This window comes from Lynx rufus, unplaced genomic scaffold, assembly GCF_022079265.1.
Source record: "Lynx rufus isolate CCGP_SWC_20201006 ecotype Redwood Valley unplaced genomic scaffold, mLynRuf1.p SCAF_20, whole genome shotgun sequence".
Classification (NCBI taxonomy): Eukaryota; Metazoa; Chordata; class Mammalia; order Carnivora; family Felidae; genus Lynx; species Lynx rufus.
The window spans coordinates 17,901,892-17,929,524 of record NW_025814835.1 but is presented as its reverse complement, the minus strand read 5'-3'; the positions used below and the strand labels follow the sequence as shown (position 1 = coordinate 17,929,524).

Sequence of the window (27,633 nt, the reverse complement as noted above, 5' to 3'; positions counted from 1 at the left end):
GATGGAGCTAGAGAGTATAATGCTAAGCAAAATAATGCTAAGTGAAATAAGTCAGAGAAAGACAAATACTGTATAATTTCACTCATATGTGGAACTTAAGAAAAAAGAAACAAAGACTCAAATATAGAGAACCAACAGATGGTCACCAGAGGGGAGGTTGGTGGGGGACATGGGTGAAAGTGATGGGGATGAAGGTGTGCACTTGCCATGATGAACACCGGGTATCGTATGGAAGTATTGAATCTCTATACTATACGCCGAAGCTAATATTATACCGTATGTTAGCCAACCACAATTAAAAGTAAACATTTTGATTTGTTTATTGTTTGAATTTCACCTCCAAGAGTATGACAGTTTGTGAAGGTAAAGATGCTTTCTTTGTATTATAAGTTACGCTTCAGGATGACAGCACTTTTCAACTATCAATATGTTTTTTTTTTTTACAAAGAAATCAAACACTTTAATTTCTAATGTGCTAAATGACATTGTACTGAAAGACTAGCTTGATTATTTTTTTTCTTTTCCCTGTACATTTATAAGTGACAGTGAGTTATCAATGTTTTGACAAATGTTTAAGGGTCACGAGATGATGGCAACTTTTCCTGGTAATTACCAGGGTCACTTAGCGTGGTTTCATCTTCTGTGGTCATTTTTTTAATTTTACATTTATTTTTGAGGAACAGAGTGAGACAAAGCATGAGCGGGGATGGGGGGGGGGGCAGAGAGAGAAGGAGACACAGGATCCGAAGCGGGCTCCAGGCTCCGAGCTGTCAGCACAGAGCCTGACATGGGGCTTGAACCCACAAACTGTGAGATCATGACCTGAGCTGAAGTCAGACGCTCAACCGACTGAGCCACCCAGGTGCCCCGGTCATTTTTTTTTTTTAAGTTTATTATTTTATTTATTTTGAGAGTGAGCGAGCAGGGGAGGGGCAGAGAGAGCAGGAGAGAGAGAAAATCCCAGGCAGACTCCATTGCTGTCAGTGCAGAGCCTGAGGTGGGGCTCGAACACACAAACTGAGAGACCATGACCCGAGTCGAAACCAAGGATGCTTAACCGACTGAGCCACCCAGGCGCCGCTTGTGTGACCATTTGTATGGTCTCCTCCTACTGTGAAGAATTGAGGACTGCCTGCTTGCATATTTTACCACGTACACAGGTATATGTGATATTTGTACATCTTCGTTACAGCGTGTTGTTACAATATACACCATTCACTCTTCCAGCAAGAATCCTGACACGTGTCTTCTACAGTGTGCGTATTTTCACGTGGTGCTTTTTGGAAGGAGAAAAATACGAAAGCCAGCCCACAAGAAATTACCTGGTGGGGGCCATAGTCTGTGATTCGGCTGTGCTCGTAAAGCACGCGCTTCGCCTTTTCCGGGGCCAGCCTTCCAGAGCGTTGAGATTTCAGGAACTGTCTTGAAAAAGAAAACTCTCTGGGGCGCCTGGGTGGCACAGTCGGTTAAGCGTCCGACTTCAGCCAGGTCACGATCTCGCGGTCTGTGAGTTCGAGCCCCGCGTCAGGCTCTGGGCTGATGGCTCGGAGCCTGGAGCCTGTTTCCGATTCTGTGTCTCCCTCTCTCTCTGCCCCTCCCCTGTTCATGCTCTGTCTCTCTCTGTCCCAAAAATAAATACGCGTTGAAAAAAAAAAATTTAAAAAAAAAAAAAAAAAAGAAAACTCTAGAACACCCAGCAAGTAATGATTGCAGCAGCCAGCCGTGGAGCTAAGTCCGTTTTGCCGTGCAGAAGGAAAACCGTTCCTAGGCTGGCTGTTGATGGGTGTCCAGCGAAAGAGGCCTGATCCCGGGTGTCAGGTGACCCTCAGCTGGCCACACCGCCTGTGTGGGGGCATTCCTGCTGCAGAGATGGCCTGAGGCCCTCGGGACACTGTCCACATCAGCTCGCAGACTGGGAGCCTGTGTCCACAACGGCAGGTGGAATTTATCCTGTGGTTGGGGAAGTCCCTTTTTGTACCTGCTCTGCAGTCTTGCCTCCCTCCACCTCCCGTTGAGGTTTTTAAAATCCTACTAGAAGCCTAATGTGTCTGTAGGTATTGGAGATAATTTTGAATCTATCACTGGGTGCAAAGGTAACAACAACGACAAAAATCCCTGAAGACTGCTGCTCTTGGGGAGGTTACAGTCCCCCTCTGTTCAGTCTCTCGAGCGCCAGGGATTTGTGGGTTCAAGGGAGCTCAAGACCCAGACCCTGCGCTCAGGGGTGGCAGAGTCTGGGTCAGTGGTCACCGGCCAGAGGGCCTGTCCTCCCGCCTGTCAGGTGAGATGGGACTTTGGGCTAATGAAGGACCCTTCTTAACGGTGTTGTTTCAAGGATGAGCCAATGTAATGTATGTTAAGTGCTGAGAGCAGTGCCCCGCAGGTGGTAAGTGTTTAAACCAGATTCTTACCCTAGAACTAGAGGGTGTTAAAATTCCTGGTCACATTTAACCCCCAACGATCTTGCAGAGGAGGTGGGGCCACAGCTGTTGTTCGTTGAGCGTCTTGGCCGGGTGGCAGAAGTCACACTACGGGAAAGGGGCTGGGGCGGGGCCTGAACTTGGCCCCAAACCCTTCACTCTGGGCTTCCTGACTGCCCTGGCAGGAGAAGATGAGGAGATGTGTTGGCCCGCTCTGGTTGCCGTGGCAAAGGACCACGGCCTGGCCGCTGAAACAAGGTATCTTTATTTCTCAGAGATCTGAGGCTGAAAGTCCAAGATGAAGGTGTCCACGGGGTTGGTGTCTTCTTAAGCTGTCTCGTTGGCTTGTGGACACCGTCTAATCCCTTTGCGCTCACGTGATCTTTTTCCTGTGGACCTGTGTCCAGATTCCCTCCTCTTTTTTTTTTTTATTTTGAGAGAGAGAGAGAGAGAGAGAGAGAGAGAGACAGTGAGTGGAGGAGAGACAGAGAGGGAGACACAGAATCGGAAACAGGCTCCAGGCTCTGAGCTGCCAGCACAGAGCCCAACGTGGGGCTCGAACTCACGAACCGTGAGGTCCTGACCTGAGCTGACGTCAGACGCTAAACTGACTGAGCCACCCAGGTGCCCCCTGGGTTCCCTCCTCTTATAAGAACAACCAGTCATGTTGGATTAGGGCCACCCTGAAGGACTTCATTTTAACATAATCACCTCTTTAAAGAGCCTGTGTTCAAATACAGCCACGTTCTGAGGTGCAGGGGTTAGTTAGGACTTCAGAATGTGAATTTTCGGGAAACACAGCTCCGCTCCTAACAGGAGAGGAGGATTAGTAGCAAAATCAGAGGGATCGGATACCTGTATCAGGAAGGGGAGTGAGGACAGAGCGGGCAGCATTGGAACTGATGGAGCAGGGGGCTGGTCTCCGTGGTTTTTGAGTTTTGATTTCAGGCACGGCTTTCAGAGGACAAAGAGGAGTGGACTTTGTGGTGAGAAGCGTGTCCCCAGAACTCAGCGACCTGGGGCGAGCCGAGCGGGGTCTGTAGGCACACGGGATTCGGTAGGAGCCGGGTGAACGGGAAGACGCACCGGGTAGCGGATGGCCTGGTCAGTGTGGGCCTGAGAAGTCTGTATTTTGTTTTGATAGGCATTTGCGTCCTTTATTGAGCACGTATTTACGGAGCACCTCACGTCTAGGGTCACAGTGCAGTTCTTGTCAGCGGGGAGACGGTTTGGGTCTCTGGGTAGATCCCTCAAGGTAGCTTCCGACAGCAGAATCGTTTCTGTGTGTGGTTGTAGAGGAACAGATTATGCAGATCTGAAATTACATTTCTTGAAGATGGCTTAATTCGATTAACAAATGTTACTTTAATCAGCAAATGGTGGAGTCGTACAGATTAAATTTGGAGCCGAGACTGACTGGGCTTACATCCTGGCTCTGTCCCTTATTAGCTTTGTCAGATTTATCCTATGACATAAATTGGCAGAGCTTCAGTTTTCTCAGCTGTGAGAAGTGGATAATTATACGTATCTCACTGGGTTGATGGAGAGTGTGCATTTGCAGTAGTGTATGGGAAGGTTCTAGCACTGTGTCTTTCGCATGGCGAACGCTCATAACGATACCCGAAGGAAGGTAGCGCTGGGTGAGTTGGGGGTCTTTTAAAAAGATGTTTTAATAGAGGTAAATAAACAGCGATGAACTTTGGATTAATTCATTAACAACGGCGAAGAAGCGTGAGCACCAGCCAGTGGCTGAGTGCTAAGGGGTAGAAGAAGGCAAGGCCCCTGCCTTGAGATTTGATGTCTTTGGTAGTGGTTACAATTGCTCACACATATCTGGACCTTTCTTCTTTAGGATAGGTGGTGGAATTATATCTCCCTGCCCCAGTGAGTTCAGATGTGGTCATGTGACCACCTGGAGATGAATTAGAAGGTGAACACGTGAGACTCCTGTTGATTTTGAGCCAAGACAACACTCAGCCGAGGGCTCTTGGCTACGTTCCGCAGGGCCGCTCGGCTGAGTGGTGGGCCTGGGTCCCCGAGTGAGGTCAGCACCTGCGCGGACCGGACTCATGTAGACGCCAGATGGCCCTGCACTGAGGCAGAAACCTTTGCTATAGGCTTCTGAGATGCTGAGATGTCGCTGGTGGCTTTCTACTGTCACCTGGCCCCCTCCTGACTCACGTTGTATTACAAGAGGCTCAACCTCACCGATTGTCCTTTTCTGGACTATAAATCAGTCTTGAACGGACTTTGTGGCCAGTACGTGCCTGTACGCATGCATGAACACGCACACGTGTAGATAAATACAGCTGCAACCGAAAGCATTTCTTTGTCACTGTTATTACCTTCACCAGTATTTTTAAATGAATCAAATGTCGGAAACTCACATGTTCTTTTTAAAAAACAGCTCTACAGAGATAGAATTCGCCTGCCATGCAATCCACCCATTGAAAGTTTACAGTTCTGTGGCTTTCAGTAGATTCACAGAGAGGTGACTTCACATCACCACGGTTTCACGGCATTTCCGTTACCCCCAACATTACCCCACTCCCCCGTCCTCCCACACGCTCCCTCTCCAGCCACAGACCACCCTTAATCTGCTTTGTACAGATCCGTATCTTCTGGACATTTCCTATACATGGCGTCTTGGAGCGGATGGTCCTCCGCGACTGGCGTCTTCCACTAGGCATAATGTTTTCAAGGCTCATCCGTGTCACAGCCTGTATCACTGTTTTCTTGCTTTTGCTACCAAAACACATCCCACGGTATGGAATATAGTGTATTGTAAAACCGCATGGTTCCTAAAGGTGGAAACAGGGCTGACCCCTCTAGGGTCGTGGGCATCCACTCATCAGTTGATGGACATTTGGGTTGTCACCACTTTCTGGCCGTCACGAATGGGGCCGCTGGGAACATCCGTATAGTCTTGTCCAAGTTATTCTGTGAACGTGTTTTTATTTCTCTTGGGTTTATACCTGTGAGTGGAATTGCTGGGTCTTACGCTGACTCTACATTTAACTGTTTAAACAACTGCCAGGCTGGTTGCCTCAACTCACGTCCCTACCAGCAGCGGGTAAGGGTGCTGATTCTTCGTGTCCCCACCAACACTGCTTACCGTCTGTCTTTGTAGCCATCCTGGTGGGTGTCCCCTGTTTTACGTTGTTTAACATGAAACTTAGATGCCACAGTTCCGCCTTCCTGTCTTCACAGGTCCTTTCTGAGGCAGCTCGTGCTTTTGTCACTTTGTGTTGAGTTATTAGCGTCGTCCATGTGTATGTTGCATAGGGACATGCTTACCTTCTACCGACAGACCTACATTCTCACTTTAAAATGTGGTATTTGGGGGCATCTGGGGGGCTCAGTCGGTTAAGCGTCCGACTTCGGCTCAGGTCATGATCTCGCGGTTTGTGGGTTCGAGCCCTGCGTCGGGCTCTGTGCTGACAGCTCAGAGCCTGGAGCCTGCTTTGGATTCTGTGTCTCCCTCTCTCTCTGCCCCTCCCCCACTCACACTCTGCCTATCTCTGTCTCTCAAAAATAAATAAACGTTTAAAAAAAAAAAGAATTTAAAATTTTGGTACTTTGTTCGGTGTCGGGTTCTCCTACTCAACCAGCTGGCAAGCCCACGCCGGCTTCTGGTTGAGGACCAGTCAAGCTTCAGCTGAAATGAGAGTTAGTCCTGTGTTAGTACAAAGATCACCTCCTGTCGCTTAAGTGAGGACCTTTGGTGGTGGTTCCTGTTTGTCTTCACTCTTCAAGTCAACTTCAGTTTGTGGCAGTAAAGTCAGACGTATATATTTGAATATTCATGTTGTAAAACCACATGGTTTCTAAAAATGGGCATGATTCTAAAAGTGGGAACTCCCTAGAGTTCATGTGCTAAGTTAACATGCCATTTAAAAAAAAATTTTTTTTTTAACATTTATTTTTGAGAGACAGAGGGCACGAGGAGGGGAGGAGCAGAGAGAGAGGGAGACATAGAACCTGAAGCAGGCTCCAGGCTCTGAGCTGTCAGCACAAAGCCCGACGTGGGGCTCGAACCCATAAACCATGAGATCATGACCTGAGCCAAAGTCGGACGCTTAACCAGCGGAGCCACCCAGGCGCCCCAACACGCCATTTTGAGCGATGAGTCTGCCATTGGGGTTGAGCAGGGTCCATGCCTTCGTGGAGGGTCAGGTCTGGCTGGGGACGGACCTTTCAGGAATAAAGGCGTTACAGATTGTAAAAAGGCTGTGAAAGCAAGTGGTCCTCCATAGGAGAATGAGGTGGGGGGGGCTCCCAAGTTGAGTTTTACTTATTTTGGTGGGGGGATGGGTTGGGAAGGACCTCATGAGGAAGTGACACTTCATCCTAGATGCAGGGGAAGGGGAGGGGCGCGGTGACGGGGAGGCAGGGAAGCTCTGGCAGGTTAGAGGAAGTGCAGTGAACTCTGTGTGGCTGGAGGGTGGGGGCTGGGAAGAGAGGAAGCTGTGAAGGGCCAGATTGGGCAGGGCGATCGCTTGGACAGTATTCAAAACGCAGTGAGAGATCACTGAGAGGTTTTAAGCAGGGGAATGGTATCATCCGATTAAAAAAAAGCCACTTTGGTTGTTGCGTGTCAACTGTATTACCATTTGGGGGTGGGAGGGGTGGCAAGAGTGGGTGGAGGGAGCCAGAGGGTCAGGGATCCCACCTGCCCGGGGACCCAGCTGGAGGCATCGGGGCCGGGACTGCAGGTTGGGGCCCTGGCACCTTGCTCTGTTCTTCACTCTCCGTGACGACACACACACTCATGCCGGTGGCAGGTCCCATCTGCTTGCCTCTGTCACGGGGAGCCGTCTCCGCGACGGGTGTCGTCAACGGTTGCCGACCTACTAGCGAGGACCAGGCAGAAGCTATTCTTGAACCTCCAGGGCCGAGCTTTCTCTAGAACAAGTATTTGAGTGACCCTTCTGTAGCGAAAACTCCTCAACCAGATTAGCAAATGTGTTCTCGCAAGCTTCTAACACTCGGGAGCTGAAGTGTGGCTTCTAGTGACAGTTTTGCTGCTGGGCCAGTATTTGTAGGGTAAGGGTGCTTGTTTCTATCAGAATCGGTTGGAAGATTTTTTTTAAAAAAGTATTTATTTAATGTTTATTTTTGAGAGAGAAAGACACAGAGTGTGAGTGGGGGCTGGGGGTCAGAGAGAGAGGGAATCACCGAATTCAAAGCAGGCTCCAGGCTCTGAGCTGTCAGCACAGAGCTCGATGCGGGGGCTCGGACCCACAAACGATGAGCTCGAAGTTGGACGCTTAACCGACTGAGCCACCCCAGGAATGACTTACACTTTCATTGTTCGGCTTCATCGCTCCTTAACTGGAAGGGAGTTGTGTCCTTAACGTGATGTCCAGCGATTTAGGTAGGACAGCGGGGACACAAGCTGTGAACGGAGATAAGTGGGAGCACATCCGTGAGTGGTATTCGTGCAAACTTGTGAGTTTTGACTTGACCTTTTGTGCGATCTTGACATCACAGATCTTGGAATAGGATTCTTTTCCCCCTGCTAAGAGGTTAGAAATATCAGTGCTGTGTGTGTGTATTTGGCAGGCCTCAGACGACGCTGCCTTCGTGAACGGCACCCTCGGGTTGGAGATCCGGGGTTGTGGGAGGAGAAAGACGTTTAGACCCAATGATTTTTAGGTAAGTTGATCACACCCAGCACTGCCAAATTTTCCTGAGAACCGCTGTGCCTCCTCTCCGGGGTCTCTGTGCCCGGGTGAGGACTAGCCACCTTCCGCAGCCCGCCTCCTTGGGCTGCGGGTGACTCAGGCTGGCGTCTGAGCTGGTGACGAGCTGTCCCGTCCGGTTATTTGAACAAGCTCAGGCTTTCATTTCTCACCCGCCGTCTTCCCGTCCTGTGAGCATTTTCTGTGGGTCACCGAATTGACCGTAAGATCATTTCATTTTACAGAAATGGAAACTCAGATTTATTATTAACACATTGTGTTTTTAAGCTCGGAGGGGAAGAGCCGTGAACTTCCCCCAAGGATTTCTCCCGAGTGTGGTTTTGGTCTAGCTGTGGTTATCTGAGGTGCGGATGCCTGAGCCCTCCCGGGCCTGCTTCATCCCAGTCTTTGGGTCCAGGGCTCAGGAATTTGCATCTTAAAATAGTATCTCCAGGGGCACCTGGGTGACTCAGTCAGTTAAGCAAGAATTCTCCATTTTGGCTCAGGTCATGATCTTATGGTTCTGTTTGTGGGTTTGAGCCCCACGTCAGGTTCTGCACTGAGAGTGTGGAGCCTGCTTGGGATTCTCTCTTTACGTGTCTCTCTCTCTGCCCCTCCCCTCCCCTCCCCTCCCCTCCCCTCCCCTCCCCCCTCCCCTCCCCTCCCCTCCCCCCCCTCCCCTCCCCTCCCCATGATGGTCAGCGCCATCATGGGCTTGGGTCTCCTCCCCCAGTCGAGGGAAGAGGGAAGGTCTCTATGTGGTGGGTCAGATGGAACCAGAGGGGGGGGTTCGGCCTGGCACCCTGGCTCCTTATCCACCCTCCAGGGGCATTTGTTGCCTGGCGGGGCGGGGAGCGCCAGCGAAGGGGAAGCAGCGGTCTGCTGTTGGGCGTCCCCCTCCCTGAGAAGGGGGTTCCAGGGCTGGGAAGGCAGTCTGGCCCAGCCTCCGTATCTGGGAGGAAACCAGTGCCGAGGAAATATTTGAGGAAGGAGCGAAGAATTAAGAAACTTAGATTTTTTTTCCAGTGCAAAGCATGCGTAGAACTACGGAAAAGCTTTGCTTTCTCTAGGTACGAGTAAGGTCATGGTTCCAGATGCTCAGTGAAATCAGCACATATGTGGTTGAGGATGTAGGAATTTATCTAGGCCCAGGTAGCCTCTGAGCAGGAGAAACAGCCTATCCTTACTACCAACCAGAGTAATTTACGTTGAAGATAATATGTCATCAGTTGATTTTTTTTTTTTTTTTTAATCCTTCCCGAATTTGATTGAAGTACATTTTTGAGTTTGGATGTTTGCTCCTGTATGTCAATCTTTATTTACAGGGAAGCCATCAGGCATTTTTTGCTCTTTGTTGGGGAATCCTGTCGTCGTGAAAAGGATGAAATGATGTGCTCATGAGACGCGGTCTGGAAGTATGAAAAATTACTGTCTTACAGTTAGCTTTGCATGTTCCCCTCCGATTGTTTGGAAGGATGTGACTCTGGTTCTGGTCACCCCAACGTCCTTGCCTGTGGCACAGAAAGAATGCTCCTTTCTTCATTAATGCTGTCAGTAGAAGCCGTTTCTCTCTCAGCCTCTAGATAATAGCTGCCTCTCTTACATTCAAGTATTTTTATTTTCTTTCTTCTTTCCCTTCCCCTTCCTCTTCCCCTCCCCTTCTCCTTTCCCCTTACCCCCTCTTCCTCCCTTTCCCCTCCCCTCCCCTCCCCTATCCTCTTCCCTCCCTTCCCCTCCCCTATCCCTTTCCTTCCCTTCCCAGCAGCTGCTCCAAACTTACCATGAATGAGCCAAAGGAATACACCTGATGCTGGAGGTGGTGCCCCCCACAGCCCTTTGTGTCCTCTGATGTCCCTAACTAGCTCACTGCTTCTCATTCATGAAATGTTCCCTGAAGCACAACAAGAATTACAAGAAAGTTCCAAGAAACCTACAACTTGATATGCTTTATAAATTCACCTCTGTTCTGTTAGTGAGCACACGGATGTGTTCGTGGAACGTGTCGTTACCAACCTGGACGCGCTCTTGGCTTCTGCCCGGTGCACTTTCCATCACCCGCGTGTCCAGTGTTTTCCTCGCGCCCCCCCATGCGTGTAGGGTGAGGCTGGTGACTGAGTGTGTGCTGTCTGAAACACGTATGTACGGATACACGGAAGCTGAATTGGCGAAGCAAACTTGGCTTTTTATATTTTCTTTCCGTCTCATTTGCTGGTTTCAGTGGCGGTTCTGCTTCGTCAATGTGCTAAAACAACAGTTTGCATAGTCAGAACATGTTTTTCTTAGGACAGAGTAATTCCCTTTGGTGAAAAAAGAGTTCTCACAACTACTGTGTCCTTTTCTAGGCCTGTTCACCACTCTATGAACTTGTATTTCTTTTTAATTTCTTTTATTTGAGAGAGAGAGAGAGAGAGGGGGGGAGAGAGAGAGAGAGAGAGAGAGAGAGAGTGTGTGTGTGTGTGTGTGTGTGTGTGTGTGTGTGTGTATGAGCAGGGGAGGGGCAGAGAGAGGGAATCCCAAGCAGGCTCTGCACTGCCAGCTCCTGACAACGGGGCTCAAACTCCCGAACCCTGAGATCATGACCTGAGCCGAGATCAAGAGTTGGGCGCTTAACCGACTGAGCCACCCAGGCACCCCTTGGTTTTGTTTTGTTTTTGTTGGTTTAGGTCAAACAATCTCTTCAGCAGATCTTCCAGAATTTCCTGAAATACCTATGCAGCCATAGGCCACTAGGCCAGAGGGGAAGCTGACTTCCTAATTTTCCAGCCGAGGAAACTACTGCTCCTTCCGCCTAAAATAACTGTTAGGCAGGACGCTGCTCCTTCTCTCCCACGAAGGCTTCTCCTCCTGCCAACGTGCTTCCCGTCTTCCAGCGCTGATTCCAGAACACCTTTGGCCCCCACTCTGGGCCAGGGCTTCTCTTGCAGATCCTGACTTCACCTCACTCCACTTGGTACACTCTCCTGGGGCCCCACCTCTGTATCCTTTCCTCAGTTTACACACTGCCTGGACCCCTGCGTCCTCTTAAGGGCCTTTGAGATCCCTGTGGATGGGCTTTCTAAGCCACTGTTGCCTTTGCAGTCTTCCCTCTCTGGCCTGACCTCTGTGCTCCACCTTTCTCTTGTCCTACTCTCTCAGTGGTCTCGGTGGGACAGGGGTCTCAAACACCCGGGAGACCTTCCCAAATGCCAGGATAATGGGGGGTATAGAGGGCAGGTGTGACCCTCATCTGTTGAAAAGGTGTCTCGGCCATTCTGACTTCCCTGCCTGCTTCAGTCTGGACTCTCCCTGGATTCTGTTAGTAGTGTTGTGGCCTCACCTCCGTGTTCAGGGCTCCCTTCATCAGCTGCTGCCACAGTGCCTTTGCACTCACTCCATACTCTTTAACTCCTGACCCCACTGATCTGCTGTCCTGGAGAACCTTGCCGTTTTCTTCTCCTAGCTGCAGAAAAATTCTGGTGAAGGTCACCAAGCTAAGTTGTGTGGCATTATAACAAGTGCATGCCGCTAACTTTGGGCTAGTTTTGAGACTTTGCAGGCCTGTCTGCCTGTCTTTTGTTACTGTCTGATTTCAGTCCTCTTAGCGGTTGGTTTGGCCCAGTGGTTCTAAATTCTAGCTGCACATTAGCGTCACCTGGGGGAGGTTTGCAACTTTATCGAAGACCTGGGGCTTGTGCCCAGAGGTCCCGATATCACTGGTCAGGGGCAGGCAGGACAGGCTTGGTGGGTGTGTTTACAAGCTGCACAGGTGATTCTCTAAGAAGCCCGAGTTGAGAGACAAGGTCTATTCTTGTCTACTCTTACTTAGTCCTCCTTTAAGAGGATTGCTGATCTTTTAAGATCTCTGCTGATCCCTTGAGGAAGAAATCTTCTTGACCACGTCCGACCCTTGCCTGCCTCCAGATACCCCCCCCCCCCCCCGCCTCTCACCTGCTGTCTTCAGAATCTGGGCCCATGACCCCTTTTCTGCCCACACTGATATCAGCCACATTGGAGAACCCAAGTAAAAATGTCAATCTTATGAAAGCAAGGGCAGAGAGGGGCTGGGACGAAAGTGAGGTACGTACCAGGGGAAGTAAAGAGGGTGTCTGTCCTCTGATCTACTTGCCAAGGGCTGCCGCTAGAGAAGGGGGAGATGGGGCAGACCCGGCTTTCAGTCCTGACTCTGCTCCTCATTGGCCAGCTGTGGCTTCCCTCCCTCTGTAAGGAAATTCGTCATGGTAACCGCATCGGATTTGTGAGGATGGAGTAAGAGCTTAAAGTGCCCTTAGCACATGCCCAGCCCGGAGTGCTCAGCACGGTCCCCCCGTTTTTTTCTTTTTAAGTTTATTTTGAGAGAGAGAATCCCAAGCAGGCTCCGCACTGACGACGGTGGGGCTTGGTCTGACGTGGGGCTCGATCTCAGGAACCACGAGATCATGACCTGAGCCGAAATCAAGAGTCAGACGCTTAACCAGCTGAGCCCCAGGCGCCCCTCAGCAGATGCTCCTTAAAACACGTCCTTTCCTACCTTCAAATTCAGGAAGATGTTCCCTTGGTGCACTAACATATGATATTTCACCTCCTGTTGAGTCCCTTTGTGCTTAAACATTCATTGCCATATTGTGCTCATGCTGTTTTAAGCTGCATGGTAACTTGCAGGTGATTTGAAGGTAACTGCAGGTAACTTGAAGGTTAACTTCAAGGTAACTGCAGGTAATTTGAAGATGAGAACCAGGTAGGTTTTCAGTGTTTATGTACTCTAATCAAGTGATCGTGGTGTTTTCCACCAAGAGATGAAGAGATCAACCAGTATATGTTAAAATTAAATTTAACCAAAGGAAGACTTACACTGTTTCGGGTACATGATCTCTAAGTGTCGTCCCCCGCCCCTCCCACCAACCCCTGTTTTTGGAGGGGAAGAAAAGAGGTGGGAATGACTCAGAGTTGGTGAATGAACACTAAACACCAACGTCTTTAATAGACGATGAAACAGGATTCCCACGTGTTAGGGTCCTAGGTGAGATTTGGATGTTACTTTAATTTTGCCTCTGTTATTTGGAGCAAATTACTTAATGCTTTAAAAAAAATTTTTTTTTTTTAACATTTATTATTGAGAGACAGAGAAAGAGCATGGCCACGGGTGGGGCAGAGAGAGAGGAAGACACAGAACCCGAAGCAGGCTCCAGGCTCAGCTGTCAGCACAGAGCCCGACGCGGGGCTCGAACTCGCAAACCGCGGGATGGTGGCCTGAGCCGAAGTCGGCCGCTTAACCGACTGAGCCACCCAGGCGCCGCCCCCGCTTTGGGGCATTATTTTTCTCCCGGACAGAATATAGAATGAGATGAGATGGATTTTCGATCCTGTCTGAGTCCTGCGGTTCCAAGCGTCTGTCTGTGGTGAATGGGGTCTTCTGTTGCTTTGTCTTTTCCTGAAGTTCGCTGTGTGTAATAGGTTTTCTGCCTGTAACTTCTGCCTTCTAATTTTGAATGTATTTTAAGTGGTACAGCATGTGAGTACATTCTTGAAAAATACTCAGCATCGCCTGTGGACGAGACGGTGAAAGTGAGCCCTTCCGCGCCGTCTCCCCCAAAGCCACCTGTTCTTACTTTTGCCAGAGAGGTGAGCCAGTGTTCCCCAGTCTGGTGTAAAGCCTTTGAGACCTTTTTCTGTACATATCCATGCACGTGGACCTTTGTGTTTTTATAGTATTCCCTGCTCCGGTGACGTTTGAACTTGAGCTAAATTTCAACCAGAGTTGGCTCCTGCTTAGAGCGCTTTGTTTTCTTAAAATCCGTGCCTGGGAGTTGGTCAGGTCTTTGGGCTGTGTCGCCCTCTAGTGGTGGCTGACTTTGGTTTAAAGCGGCCATCCTGCTGTAGGCCTGGGGTGGTAAGGGTCAACAGGCTGGTGACAGGGTTGGCTGTTTTCAGTTGCTGCCGTCCTTTGGTGAGATCTGGAGTTACTGTCACCTTTCTCCTTGCAGCCTGCCTTTTGGGGGAGACTTCACATTGTAGGCAGCTGCTCAAGTGAGGCCTTGCTTGGGTACCTGGGATTAGGAGGCTCTACCTGACTGGTTTACTGCCCACCCCCAACCCAACTTAAAGTGGCGCCATCGATTACATGTAAGTGACTGTTTGCACTGGCTTTGCTCCTTCGCCCTGACGAAGACCAGACTGGCTGTCCCCGGAGGCCACCGCCTCCCTTCCAGTCTCCTCAAGGAGCAGTTTTTCCCTATCGCTGTTTCCCACCAAGCCATCTTCTTCCCTCTGTAAAACCTGAGCCCCGTTGGAACTTGCGTCACCAACTGGAGCACCCCTTCACCCGCCTGCTCCCGTCCTTGCTTCCTGGGCAGCGCCCCCTGTTCACGGATGACCTCTTTGCCGCCTCAACCCCCCCCCGCTCACGGTGCGTGGAAACCTCAGCCCACGCGTTGATGTTCCCCCGACCCAGGAACTTGGCCTCGCAAGTTCTTGACCTCCTCGGCTCCAGTGACCTCGCCCCATCTCATCTTAACAACCCTGTTTAGATGCCGTCGTCCTGATCGGGATCAGAATCGTGATCTAAAGCATCCTACTCTACGGTTTCACATTCCCAGGCTTCTACGTGAATCTGTCACTTCACGACTGAGAGTTCCGAAGACCTGTAACCAACCTGAGACCCTGACCAGGTCCACATAGAGTCTCCACCCTGGTTACTTGTGACGGCTCCCAGGGAGGTTCCCTGGGGTGGGGGTGGAGGGGACGCCAGCCCTCCGTGCCCACACGCCGCCGTCCTGGGCAACCCTGCGAGGGACCCACCTCTGATCAGACCCGCGTGTGCTCTGTTGTCAATCTGGGGATGTATCTGAGACATCAGTGCTCTCCTTCTGAGGCCCTTTCTTGCTCCCCGTGCCCCCCATTGGTCTGCATTTCTGCCGAATCGCCCGTCATTCCTTCGAAGTCACCATCTGGTTTGTCGTTGGCTTCTAGACCTCTGAACGTTTGCAGGCTCCAGCGGTCTGCCTGCACCCTCCTTTTCCTTCCACGTTGCCTCATGATGTTCCACGTAGCCCCGAGCTTTAAGCGCTCCCCGGAAGCTGCTGAGTCTCGAATATGTGTTGTCCGCATGGACTCCTTGCTTCTGAACGAGTAACGTGGAGAGCCAGCGAGCTCTGTGACCTTTCTGCTAGATGACCGGTGAGGTCTCAAAAGTCAGCACAGCCAAAGTAGAACTACTTCTGGTCCCTCCCCCAGTGACTCCCTTCCCATCCCCCCGAGTCTTGCCCGTCCTCCTTAGACGGCGCCATCTCCTACCCAGTTTATCAAAGACCTACTTTCTCACCATCTCCCGTATTCCTCATCCAGTAGCCAGCACAAAACACTTGAGCATCTACTGTGCCAGGCACTATTCCAAGCATTTGAAAAAGAGTGTATTAAGCTGTACGAGGAGAGCTGGTAATAACCTATTTTGCGGGGAAGAAAGCTCAGGCACAGAGAGGTTTAGTAGTTTTTCCATGGCCACAGATCTTCTGAGTGTTGGGTTCAGCTTTCTAGGTTTGGAGACCGGTGTGGCCTGACAGTATTGGGTGTTACCACGATACAGTGCTGGGATTCCATGGATCAAAACCTCCCCTGGTCACTGTACTGTGGCTGAACAACACACTGAAATGCCTGAGCGTAAAAGGCAGTCTCTCCTGGATGTCGAGGGCAGCGATGCTTTTGTTTTTCCTGGTTGGTTGAGGCCTTTGGATCAGGGAGAACACTGTACTCCGTTAATGATTTCCTACCTACAGTAACCCGGTCTGCTGTGCACATCTAACACCGTGCGGTTCGTTCCGAGCTATGAAGCTCCTGTCATGCATGGACAAGATTTCTCTTACCGGAAGGGGAGGTTTCTCGCAGGGGGTTAGATTTTTCTAGTACGCGACTCAGATGACACCCGTGAGCGTTTAAGAAATCCGTGTGCTTGTTCGTTTTATTGAACACGTATATGTGTTCTTGGCTCGGCCCAGATTGCTGATGGAGAAGGCCCCGTAAAAGTTGTCTGGCCAGTCGCTTGTGGTTCATTCCACAAAAGTCTAACCGAGGAGGCCACGCCTGCGGTAGCTCAGGCTTCTTAGGCCTTCAGTTCTCAGTTACCAACAGTAGGGAAACAAAACAGTTGATTCAGAACGAGTAACAGAGAGTCCTTAGCCTCTGGCTTCAGCGTGCGCTGCCCTGAAATTCAAGAGTAGCTGTGTGCATCATGTCCTGGGATCAGATAGAAGAAAGGAAACTCATAGTTCATCTGGCTTATCATTTTGCTTCGTCATCTTCTCCTCCCTTCTGGAAGCTTCTCCACTTGAGCCCACGCGCCCGACTTAGTTTTGACTTTTCTCTCTGGCCCATTAGGTGTTACAGGTTTAAAGTGAGGATCCTAGTGGAAGAGAGGACCAACCAATGGGGAATTAAACTGTGTACGTGTGCGTTCTTAATGTAACTCTTGGAAAATTTGTCACAGGCAAGCCCCAACCCCCCAAATGGACCTTGTACCCCCAACAGGCCAGATTCATTCTGTGCACTTGTGGCTTCACTGTCATGTGCTTGCTTGAGTGTTGGCTGAACTGCTGACTGTAGAGCTTTTCCCCAAGCCGTGCTCTTGGAATTTTTGTTTCGTGTTATTTTACGAACAGATGCTTCCTGGTCTCCCGTGTTGACTTGGAAACGTAGGATATGTTGGAATGTTGTGGGAAGACCAATGTATTTGAACGTGTGTCTTCACAAGTTTGATCATATCACTTGAGGCACGTTCTCGTGTAAATATATTCTGAAAAGATGGGGGAAAACCTACACTTTCTGCTCTAAGACCAGCCCTCTTCCTTCTCTTTACCAGCAGAACCTTCCATTGGCCCTGCCTCCTTTTCCTCCCTGCTCTCTCTTCTCATTGCTGGAGCCGAGGGTTCAATGGAGACTAAGTAACTCTGAAAGCACCAGGTAAACGGGAGGAGCTGGAAATGAGATCTGTGGCTGGTTGGCCATGTCTCTAGGTTCACTTCTCCCTTACTGGAAGTTCTAAAAGCCTTTCAGCCTTATCCCCCCTTGTAGGCTGTTAACACTTAAAAGGGTTTTGATTCTCTGTTCTCCTTTGGTTTTTGCCCCCCACTGGAAAGGGAATGAGGAAAGAAAGACCTATGGGACTTCCATAGGATGAATTAAATGTGGGGTGGCCACATAGGATGGATATAAGGGAGGCGGTATTTAAATGGTTATTTTGCAGATGTGAATTTCGTATATATAGTACGATGATGGGGCGAATATTTTCCTTTTGGGTTGCAGCATAGCAAAAAGTACTTTAATAATTTAAGGTCATTCCTTTTGAATTTTTGTCAGGTAGGGCATTGATATGGTTACTCTTTGCGAGTGCTCTCAGTAATTTAGTGAATCTATCATAGTCTTCACTTTCCTCATCCGTCAGGTGGCATTATGATAGGATTTAACGTTACAAAATTTCTAAGAGTGAGTTAAGTACATGGTGCTCGGCAAATGGCAGGTGCCCAGGCTGACCCCAGGTGCCTTTCTGAGCGGTCGAGGACTTTGAGCAGTTGATACTATATTCTGGGTTTTTGGCTTTGTTTGGTTTGACTTGTTTCTTGAAGATGATGAGCCTATCTGTGATTTGGACTCATTATTGTGAAAAATGTCAAAGTTCAAAGGCAGTCTGTGAAAAGTGATTTTTAACAGACGTAGTAGCGAGAGGTTTATGAACCTTAATAGATTAAGAGATGAGACAAATCAGTGAGAAAGTCATTAAACTCTAATAGCAGTACGAGTTGAGTCACATTTAGGAGGTTTACCCTGGCTTTAGAATCCACGTGGTGCCTTCCAAAACCAGATGGAGGGCCTCTTTTTCCTGCGGATTTTGGCTATTCACGGTGTTACACGACTTCCCCCTCTTACATGTCTGATGTGTGGTGCTCCGTAAACATTTGTTGAGTGAACGGATGGAACGTGAGTAACCGCCGAGAGTCAGATGTCTTTCCTGATTTATTTGGGAGAATCCAGAGTTTTGACCGTGATGGAATTCTCATGGGTTTTTATGCTGAAGTGCTACTGTTTATTTAATACATTGAAGCTTTGAGGAGAGGGCTAATTAGGAGAATGAGCTCCTGAAGTTTCTGTGCCAGTTGTTCTCACTTCTCTAATGTTTGCCCAGCCCCAGTGTTTACAAAGGGTTTTCTCTGGCCCCGCATTGAATCTTGCCCCTGGGAGGTGGATGTCCCTTCCCTTGTATAGATGAGGTTGGAGCTCAGAGGAACATAAAGAAGCTTGTTGACAACTGATGTGCCCGATGATGTGGCTGGGTCAGGACTTGAATTCAGATCTTTTTACTTTAGATCGTATGGTCTCAGCATTAACCAGCGTGTGTGTGTGTGTGTGTGTGTGTGCGCATACACATGGAAAAAAGTGCATATATTTAAGTAGGGAGTTAAACTAAACCGCAAGTCCTTAATATACTAATACTCATAGTGAAGCAAACGTTACCTTTTCCCTTTCATGCACATAGTCTACCTTATGTATGTTTCATGATGATTAAAATGCTAGCATCTTAAGTGCTCACTCTGCTATTCTGTGTTCTAAGTGCTTTACACGTAGAGTGCGAGTTCCTTTAACAAGTCTCATTAATTTTATCCTCTTCGGGGGGGACAAGATTTTCAGGTATAGAGAATTGAACTTCGTATTCTTAATTTTGCTGTCTTGTGTTGCTCAGATAAAGCAAGTCCATTTCCCAAGTGAAGTTTCAAAATGTCCTTTTCTTCCCACTTGGAACTAGCGATGTCCTGAGGGGACTGTGCCCTTTGGGTCCTCAAATCAAGGGTGTCCCGCTGCCTGCTTACGTGTTTCCAGCTCCTTGACATCAGTGACCCCTTTCTGTGATGCCTGTCTGGACTGAGCCTCCAACAGTATGTGATCAATCAGTGCTGTGGGATGAATGAATAAACGAGAAGTGAATGTTGTTGAGCCTTTCCAGAGACGAGGAGGGAAGGACTGATGATGTGGTAGATTTTCCCAGTGTCTTGAGTGCCTCGTGCTGTAGTCTAGTGACACTCTCTTTCTTACTCAGGGAATGTGCTTTTTAAACTGCAGTTTGCTGTAAACACGAGCGTTTATGCCTCTTCTGAGAGGCAGAGCTGCGTTGTTTGTGGTGCCTTCTTTTTTCGTTTGCCCTTCTGATTATCAATTAACATTGAGGTGGAGGCCATCTGACCTTGAACTGGGAGATAAAAATCACTTTCTTTTCTTTTCTTTTTTTTTTTTTCCAGAAGCTCTGTTAGTGCAGTGTGAAATTCCAAGTCTCGATCCGAGGCATTCTGCAAAAACTAACCTTTGGCATACTTGGCTGCAGCCAACTTCTTTCTAGTAAATTCCCCACTGGTTCTTGGCTTTTCTTCTGGAATTAACACATTTAGAAAGTTTTCTTCATTGGTATTCCTGGTGCATGGACTTGAATGTTTCTTCGCCCCTCGATTTGTAGAGTTGTTTTGTTCGTCTCTGGGTCACACGGCGAGAGTGAAGCCAGACCGAGTAGGGGAGTAACGGAAGCGGGTCCGCTGTAGGGACATCCCGGGTTATTCAGAGAGTCCTCGCCCGTTTCCTGAAGACAACACTGGATTTTCATTTGGCTCATTGGTATAAATGCCCCTCGTTTGGCCAGGAGCTAAGCGCTTGCCCTGCCCCCACCCCCATGGCTAAACACTGGTAATTGTTGGACTGGGAAACCCAGTACTCCCTGCATTCACTAGGGACTCCAAGGGAGATTATAAATGTGGACTCCGTTTGAAGCTTTTTGTGTCTTAGAGGTAAAGCAAGTCAATAGTGAAGGGAACAGCTCACACGCGGAGGGGGTTTCGTGTGTTTTCATTGTGGATGCTAATACCAGTTTTGGCTCTCCGTGGGAAGCAGTTTCCTACATTTAATCACTTGGCAAAGAAAGGGGGGATTGTTCTACGTGAACAGAGAAAGTGGGCTTTCAAGGAAGAATTTTCCTCTGGGTCCTGCCCCTGAGCGGGGAGGACTCTTCCTGAGTAAGCTGCTGGCAAAGTGGTCCTAACGACCAACGGGCTGCGTGTTCGGGGACCGGCACAGACGCGTGTCGGTGCGCTCCTCGGTGCCCTCTCCCCCCAGAAGTCAAGCCGGGCGTGGGGTGAGGTTCTCGGTCCTGAAGTGATTGTTTGCTGGCAGGAAGCTGGAGGAGAATGGACGGCTGGGAGCCTGTGGTCACAGTGGACAGTCACAGAGGGAGACCTCAAGTGGGTCTGAAGTAGCAAAGGGAGGGCTTACGGAATAGGGATTTAAGGAAACTTTTTAGGTTAAAGCGAAGGAGCAAGGGCGTTCCAGAAGGACCCGGACAAGCTGAGGAAATAAACCATGGAGATGTTGGGCGCGTGAGGAGACCCTGTTCCAGACCCAGCTTCTGTTCTACTAGTTTCCTTTGGGCACATTTTCTTCCATTGACTCCCTCCCTCCCTCCAGTGTCACAGGAGAGGGTCGCGGGGCATGTTGGTGGCCCCGGGCAGGATCCACATTCAGACTTGCAAGGAGGCTTTCTACTGTATGTTCTTTTTTTTTTTTTAATTTTTTTTTTAATGTTTATTTGTTTTTGAGACCGAGAGAGAGAGAGAGAGAGAGAGAGTGAGAGAGCAAGCAGGGGAGGGGCAGAGAGAGAGGAGGACACAGAATCTGAAGCAGGCTCCAGGCTCTGAGCTGTCAGCACAGAGCCCGATGTGGGGCTCGAACCCACAAACCGTGAGATCATGACCTGAGCTCAAGTCTGGCGCTTAACTGACTGACCCACCCAGGCACCCCTCTACTGTATGTTCTAACGTGTATGGCTTTTGCTCCACCTAAAGTTGAAAAATCCTAAGTCGGACCCTTGTGAGAACCATTGTAACTGTAAGTTGGGGACTTTATGTTTACGTTGAATTCAAGGGTAATAAGATGTCTGATCTGGCAAAAACAGTTACTTTCAGTAACGAGGCAATATTTGGTGGCTTTCAAAAAGCAAAGAGCACCTTGACTCTTAGGAGAGTTATACCTCAACGGGTGCAAGTTCCCCTCAAGGGATGCAGGCTGTGCCCCGGGGTTAGCCTGGTGAGAGAACTGCACCCCGTGTGACTCATGGGCCATGTGACTCTTGTGGCTTCACTTGTCATTACAGGAAACTGGATAACCAAACTCCAGATCGTACCCTCAACCCATCTTCAAGACCAGAGAAATGAGTTGTTTGTCGTTAAAGCAGCAGGGGGGTTGGGGGGGGCTCCCCTGTTAACAACAGGAGGTTCCGGAGGGCAGGGCAGGGAGGGTGTGCTGGCCTAGGGCTCTGTGGAAGCCTGAGTGGAGGAGGGAGGAGAGGGTGGGCACCGGTGGGATGTCGTCCTTTCTCTGGGAAAGGCCTCGAAAGCCGGGAAGAGAGGCTTGCAGTGGACAGGGGTGAGGACGATGTGGAGGGAAAGGGCGAGAGCCTCGAGATGCGTTTCTGTTTCCCACTTGTCAGAGGCGACCACTTTGACCTCCTCTGACCGCTTCTCGGAGCTTGTGTGTTTCCACGTCTCCTCAACACGATCTGGTTGCTGCTACTTGACTTTTCCAACTGGATTCCTGTTCTGGAAGTTCGGGGCTTGCCCTCTCTCTCGCGCACACAGCCCCGGCCCTCCCTCATGCGGTAGGGTCCTGGTTCTGTGCCCTACCAGTCACGTGGGTTTTCCGTGTTTACCTTGCGGTGACTCTGTGCAGACTGTGACCCGAGGACTGTGCTGTGATGCCGTCCCGGCACGACTCTGCCTTCTCCTGTCTTGTGCTGTGTTTCGTTTGCTTCAGGGTCCCCAGCTTTTCCCTCAGCATCGCAGACCCGCCAGGCGTCCTGTGCTGGTGAAGTCTGGACAGAGCCCTGTGCTGACGTTGCCCTGAGAATCCCCTTGGCTTCCCTCTGACCTTGGGGCCCCTGGGGGATGGCTCCTTTCTCTTCCTTGGTTTCCGACGCTTTCTGGCTTAGTGCTGCTCATTTCCTCTGTTCTGTTGATTTCATTAAATAGGAGCCACTACACTGATTCCATAACCACGTGCTGTGGGCCATGTCGCTGAAAAACACCGAACTAGACGACCGCTAACGGTGATGCTGTAACACTGCTGGGGTGAATCTCCCTCCCCCCGTGCCTCCCCTTCTCCCCTTCCCTCCTCTCCACCCTCCTCTTTCCCCATTTCCCTTCCCCCTTTCCTCCCTCCCTCCCTCCCCCCTCCCCTTCTTCCCAGCTCCTTCCCCTTTCTTCTCCCCTCTGGGCCCCCTCCCTCCCCTCCCCCCCTTTCTTCTCCCCTCCCTTCCCTTTTCCCCACCTCCCCCATCTCCCTGAAGCTCTTCAGAACGAACTAGTGGCAGAGTTCGGAATCACAGAGGAAATAAATGATGGCGTCACCGCCACCAGCTCTGCCATCATCGTGTTGACTCAGGGCGCAGGGTGCTAGGGTGCGTGCAGGGGGTGGTGTGGGGAAAGATGCTCCAAGCGGAAGGGCGCAGCACGTGCACAGGCGCGCGTCTGAGGTTCTGATACTTACCTGGCCTGAGAAGTAAGTCCCTTTACTTTTTTTGATGAGTTACTACATGTGGGAAGTAAGTGTCTCCATTCCCTGCCTTCTTGCTCCTTGGCTAAGGGACAGGACCAGGTGCCATATGGCTGACACAGCACGACGCCAGGATCTCACGAGACCTCACCGTCTGGTTTCACAGGAGCCGCAAATCACCGGAGCCTGGTAGCTGCTCTCCTGTCCTCGGTCCTCTCCCTTCAGATCACCTGTGTAGCCCTTAAAAGCTGAGCTGCTCACACTCGCTGACTTTTGCTTAATACAGCGGTCACTTAACGGCAAATTAAACTCTGCGTTACTCTCTCTGATAAGGCAAGAGCTGCACATTTCCTAGGGGCGAGCTGGGAGGAGAGGATGATTTGGAGTAGATAATAGGATTCCTTCTTGTGTCTCCCCCCGACCGAACAGGGACTCTCAACTACCTTTGTCAGTACCCTCAGTCATTTATTTCAAGGGATATAATCCTTAATGGACCAAAACTCAGTTTTGATGACATGGAGAGGAAGGGACTGATAGAGAGTAATCCGTTCATTTTACCATCTTATAATAAGTACATTCAACCATTTTACAATAAAAAGTATATTGAAAGTAATGCGTATTTGTTGTCAAAAAAAAAAAATCAAAGAAAAAAGAAAAAAAAAAGAAGTGAAAACCCCCTAAATCCGGTGGTTGCTAGGGGCAGATGAAAGACGTCTGTTGTCTGAGTTCCTCGATAGCAAAGTCACTCCACATTCTGGTAGAGCTGTGTCGGTCTGGCTGAGGAGAGGCAGCTGTGTGTAAGGAGCACTGCTTCCGAGCAGCTGTGTTCATGCATCTGCTTCCTTGCTAGCTTCCAGAAGAGGGGGCGCTATGGCCAAAACACAGGGTTATGGGATGGAAGGGACAGAGCGAGGCTGGTGAGTTATACAGGTGAGGTTGGGGCTTTGAGGACTGTTGGGGCCCCTGGAGATGCAGTTCTGCGCAGTGTGTTGATTTCAGATTTATATTTCGGTTCCCCTGCCCGTCTTCCTCACACTGTCCCGTCTCCCTCACACTGAAGGAGGGCAAGAGCAGAGGCAGGGACACACGCTAGGAGCTGGGCATGTCATCCGGGTGAGGAACGGGTGGGAGCCTCCAGAAGGTGGACGCAGCTATAAGGTGACTGCACCTGCTGGCCCCAGAGGGCTTCCTGGCAAATGTGTAACAGGGAGATTCAGTTGCAAAGATCAAGGAACTGCTCAAGTTTCCACCAGTGGTTTTTTTTTTTTTTTTTACTTGATTAAAGTCATAATTCCCAAGGCTCATAAAAAGCGTACCGTTGGCCCTGCAAAGGACTGCCAGCGTGAGGAAGTAGATGGTATGTTCCCTCGTCATATTACAGAAATGCAGGGTGGTGGTGCTGCATGCTGTAAAAATTCCGATCAGATTGGTTCCTTTGTATAGGAATCAATGGATCCTTTTGTCCACTTCCGAGCAAAGGGTTGCTTTCCATTTTTAGTAGTGTATTTTCAGTGTTGGTCTCGGGGAGGAATGCCTTCCTCGTGTAATCCATCCAGTCCCCGCTTTGTGGCAAAGTTCTGCTCTTGAAGGGATCCATTGTGCTGCTCTCCGCCACCCGCTTGTCGCTGCTGGAGATAAACCAGGTGGAATTGCCTTTGTTCTGAGTCACTGCTTATTTTTCTGAGATTATCAGAGGCCTTGGGGGAACCGTTGAGTACTTTGTCATGCTGCTGACGACTGTCACGTTGGTGGTAACTGATCCCGATGACCCAGCACCTTGGGGGAGGAATGTGGATTTTGTGCACAGACAGACCTGGGTTCAAGGACCAGCTACCCTGCTGTGGTTCCTTAGGCTTGTCCTCTCCTCCAGGCCCCCTGCGTAGGAGGAGGACACTAACACTCTCCTGAAGGGCTGGTCTTGGCATAGGTGACTGATGCCTTGATTAGTGCTCATCAGCAGATGGGCGTTTCCCTCCTTCCTGCTCGTGTTAGGCGCCTTCACCTTAGTGGGGATGTGGTGGTACGTTTTATTTTTATTTATTTATTTTGAGAGAGCTTGAGCGAGTGCAAGTGGAAGAGGTACAGAGAGTGAGGGGAGAGAGAGAATTCCAAGCAAGCTCCACACTCAGCACGGGGCCGGACGTGGGGCTCGATCCCACAAACCGTGAGATCATGACCTGAGCCAAACCGAAGAGTCAGACACTTAGGGGCATCTGGGTGGCTCAGTCGGTTAAGGGTCTGACTTCGGCTCAGGTCATGATCCCCCGTTTCATGGGTTCGAGCCCCGCGTCTGGCTCTGTGCTGACAGCTCGAAGCCTCAGCCTGCTTCCGATTCTGTGTCTCCCTGTCTCTCTGCCCCTTGCCTGCTAGTGCTCTCTCTCTCTCTTAGAAATAAATAAACATTAAAAAAAAAAAAACAACAAGTCAGATGCTTACCCGACTGAGCCACCCAGGTGCCCCATGGTGGTGTATTTTAAAAGCAGCTTTGTTTCTCAACCGTGAGGCTATGGGAGAAAACACCATAAATTATTCAGATTAGAGAAAGTGCGAGCTCAGGCACGGTATTATCACAGAAAGGCAAGTAGGGTCTGTTGGGCTGTGGCGAAATAAAACAACCTTGAGTTACAGCATAAAATAAAATTCCTCTAATCCATCAGGGGTAGCGTGGAAATGAGGCAAAGCGCCAGATCACTTCACGTGGTGATGGTTTCCTCTGGTCTCATCATTCGTACTCTGAATGTGCAAGCACGTCCCCATTTCCCTGTACAAATAATCATAATTGATACGAAGTGGTGCTTTTCCCTCCAGGCTAGTGTGATGGGTGTATATATGTGTGTGTTGTGACTAGTATTGTGAATGTGTGTGTGTTTGTGTATATATTTATCATTTAGATTGAATGTACCTAATGGGGATATTTGAAAATTTCCCTGAATTTCAAATTAAAAATGAAATAATCCTGGAGGCTGCTCTTGTGGTTGGTCAACCTGGCTCGGTGCTCACATTCCAGGCTGCTTCACGGGGCATCGATCTGTGAAAGCAAGTGTGAGGTCACGGTCACGGCAGATTCCAGGGCAGTGAAATGCAGGCAGGCTCCGGGTTTGTCTTTCTTGCCCCCTACAAAATTTCTTTTCAAAAGTTGATTTATTTTGAGAGAGAGAACTGGCGGGGGGGGGGGGGGGGGCGCGTGGAGGACAGAGGATCCGAAGCAGGCTCTGTGCTAATCACAGCTGGCCCGCGGCGGGGCTCAAACCCACGAACCCTGAGATCGTGACCTGAGTGGAAGTTGGACACTCAACTGACTGAGCCACCCAGGTTACCCACCCCTCCTCCCCAATTTCTAATTGAATTTGAATCACCCACTTTTAAATTCTGATTCTGACTTGATGTCTGCAATTTTCAGTTTTCAGAAGGAAAATCCTGTGTCTTCCTACTGGGGTGTTTAGGAAATGATGTTTACAGATTCCTCTGACATGTTGTAGCCTGGCACATGGGCTCACACATGTTGTAAACCTCAGATGGTTTCTGAGTGGGAGAATTTTAAACTCAAGCTATATAAAAGGAGTTTTGGGAATTTTACCTTGAACTTTGTTTTGTAGAAACAACTGCATTTAATCTATTTCTCATTATTGGCTTAACCAAGTTTCTGTGTTCAGGAAAAGATCTTTCCACTTACCATTTTAATGCCAGTTATTTAAGGAATGTTGGGGCCCAGATAATGTAGTCTTGAAATGAGAATTTAATTTTATATCTTTTGTGCAACAACTGAAGTTGCTTGAAAATGATAGACTTCACCTTTCATTATTTTTTCTAACGGTTTTAGCTCTATTTAAGAGGAATCTTTATCTCAGGCGTTTGATTATCAAACCACCAATATTTGGATACAGGCAGAGTCTTCAGAAACGGAGATTGGGAGGGGCGCCTGGGTGGCTCAGTCATTTAAGCCTCCAGCTTCGGCTCAGATCATGATCTCACAGTTCATGGGTTCGAGCCCGTCGGGCTTTGCGCTGACAGCTCAGATCCTGGAACCGCTTCGGATTTTGTGTCTCCCTCTCTCTCTGCACCTCCCCTGCTCATGCTCTGTCTGTCTCTCTCTCAAAACAAACATTAAAAAGAATTTTTTAAAAATAGAAAATAAGTAAAAAAATAAAATAAAAAAAAGACACGGAGATTGACAGAGGGGAGACGAGACTACAAGGTTAGATCAGAATTGAAAACCACCCTGTTGATGGAGAAGAGGTGGAATGTGCCGGTTCCTGGTTAGAGGTTCTGACTTGGAAATGACATGTACTGACACCCTCTCATGTGCCAGCTGACTGGCCTGGCTTCTTTATATAAGTGTCATCTCAACGCTTCCAGATAGAGGATCATATCCCTGTTTGCTGATAGGAAAACTGAGGCTTAGTAATGTGCCCAAGGTTACAGAGCTGAAAAATACCTCTCCACGATTGACTTCACCTGCAACCCTTGACTCAACTCAAGGGTTGGGACACATCATCGATCGTCGTATCTCCTGAACTGGACATTTCAGTAATTCTCAGAAGTATTCTCAAAAAGGCAGTTTCGCTACCTTCCGGACTTCCTCCTTAGCTGCAGTGATGACAGCAGGCTCTGGGAGACTTGAAAGATCTCTTTTCTCGCAGACCCGGTGCCGGTAATGATGCGGTGCCGTTCCGGGATCAGAATTAAGCCAACGCGAGAGAGTGCAGCAGGGTAGCTGTGCTCCGGGACCTCCGGGAACTTCCCGGGTCTGTGTTCTGTGTCACGTCTGCGGGGAGGCTGTGGATGGTCTGGTGAATGAAGGCAGTGGGAACTAGCTGGTCCTTCCTGTGGGTGGTCCTTACGGAGCAGTCACAGCCGTGGGCTCTGGGACTGGCAAGCCACGGCTGTCCGGGGAAGGGAGAAGGGTGGGATCGAGGGCCAGCTTCCAGATTCTAGTACCATGAAGCTCTGTTGTGGCACGCCTAAGCAGGAAGAGAGTTGGT

The 27,633-nt window shown here is 49.5% G+C and overlaps 1 protein-coding gene and 1 long non-coding RNA gene across 2 annotated transcripts in view; both read left to right on the top strand.

Moving 5' to 3' along the window:
* Positions 1-27,633, top strand: part of NEDD4L (NEDD4 like E3 ubiquitin protein ligase) — a 342,953-nt gene that overhangs the window by 53,472 nt on the left and 261,848 nt on the right. The gene's annotated exons all lie outside the window — the stretch shown is intronic.
* On the top strand, positions 21,444-23,581 carry LOC124517122 (uncharacterized). Its single transcript, XR_006963307.1, has 3 exons — positions 21,444-21,526; positions 22,129-22,227; positions 22,742-23,581. It is a non-coding gene; the product is annotated as an uncharacterized LOC124517122 (long non-coding RNA).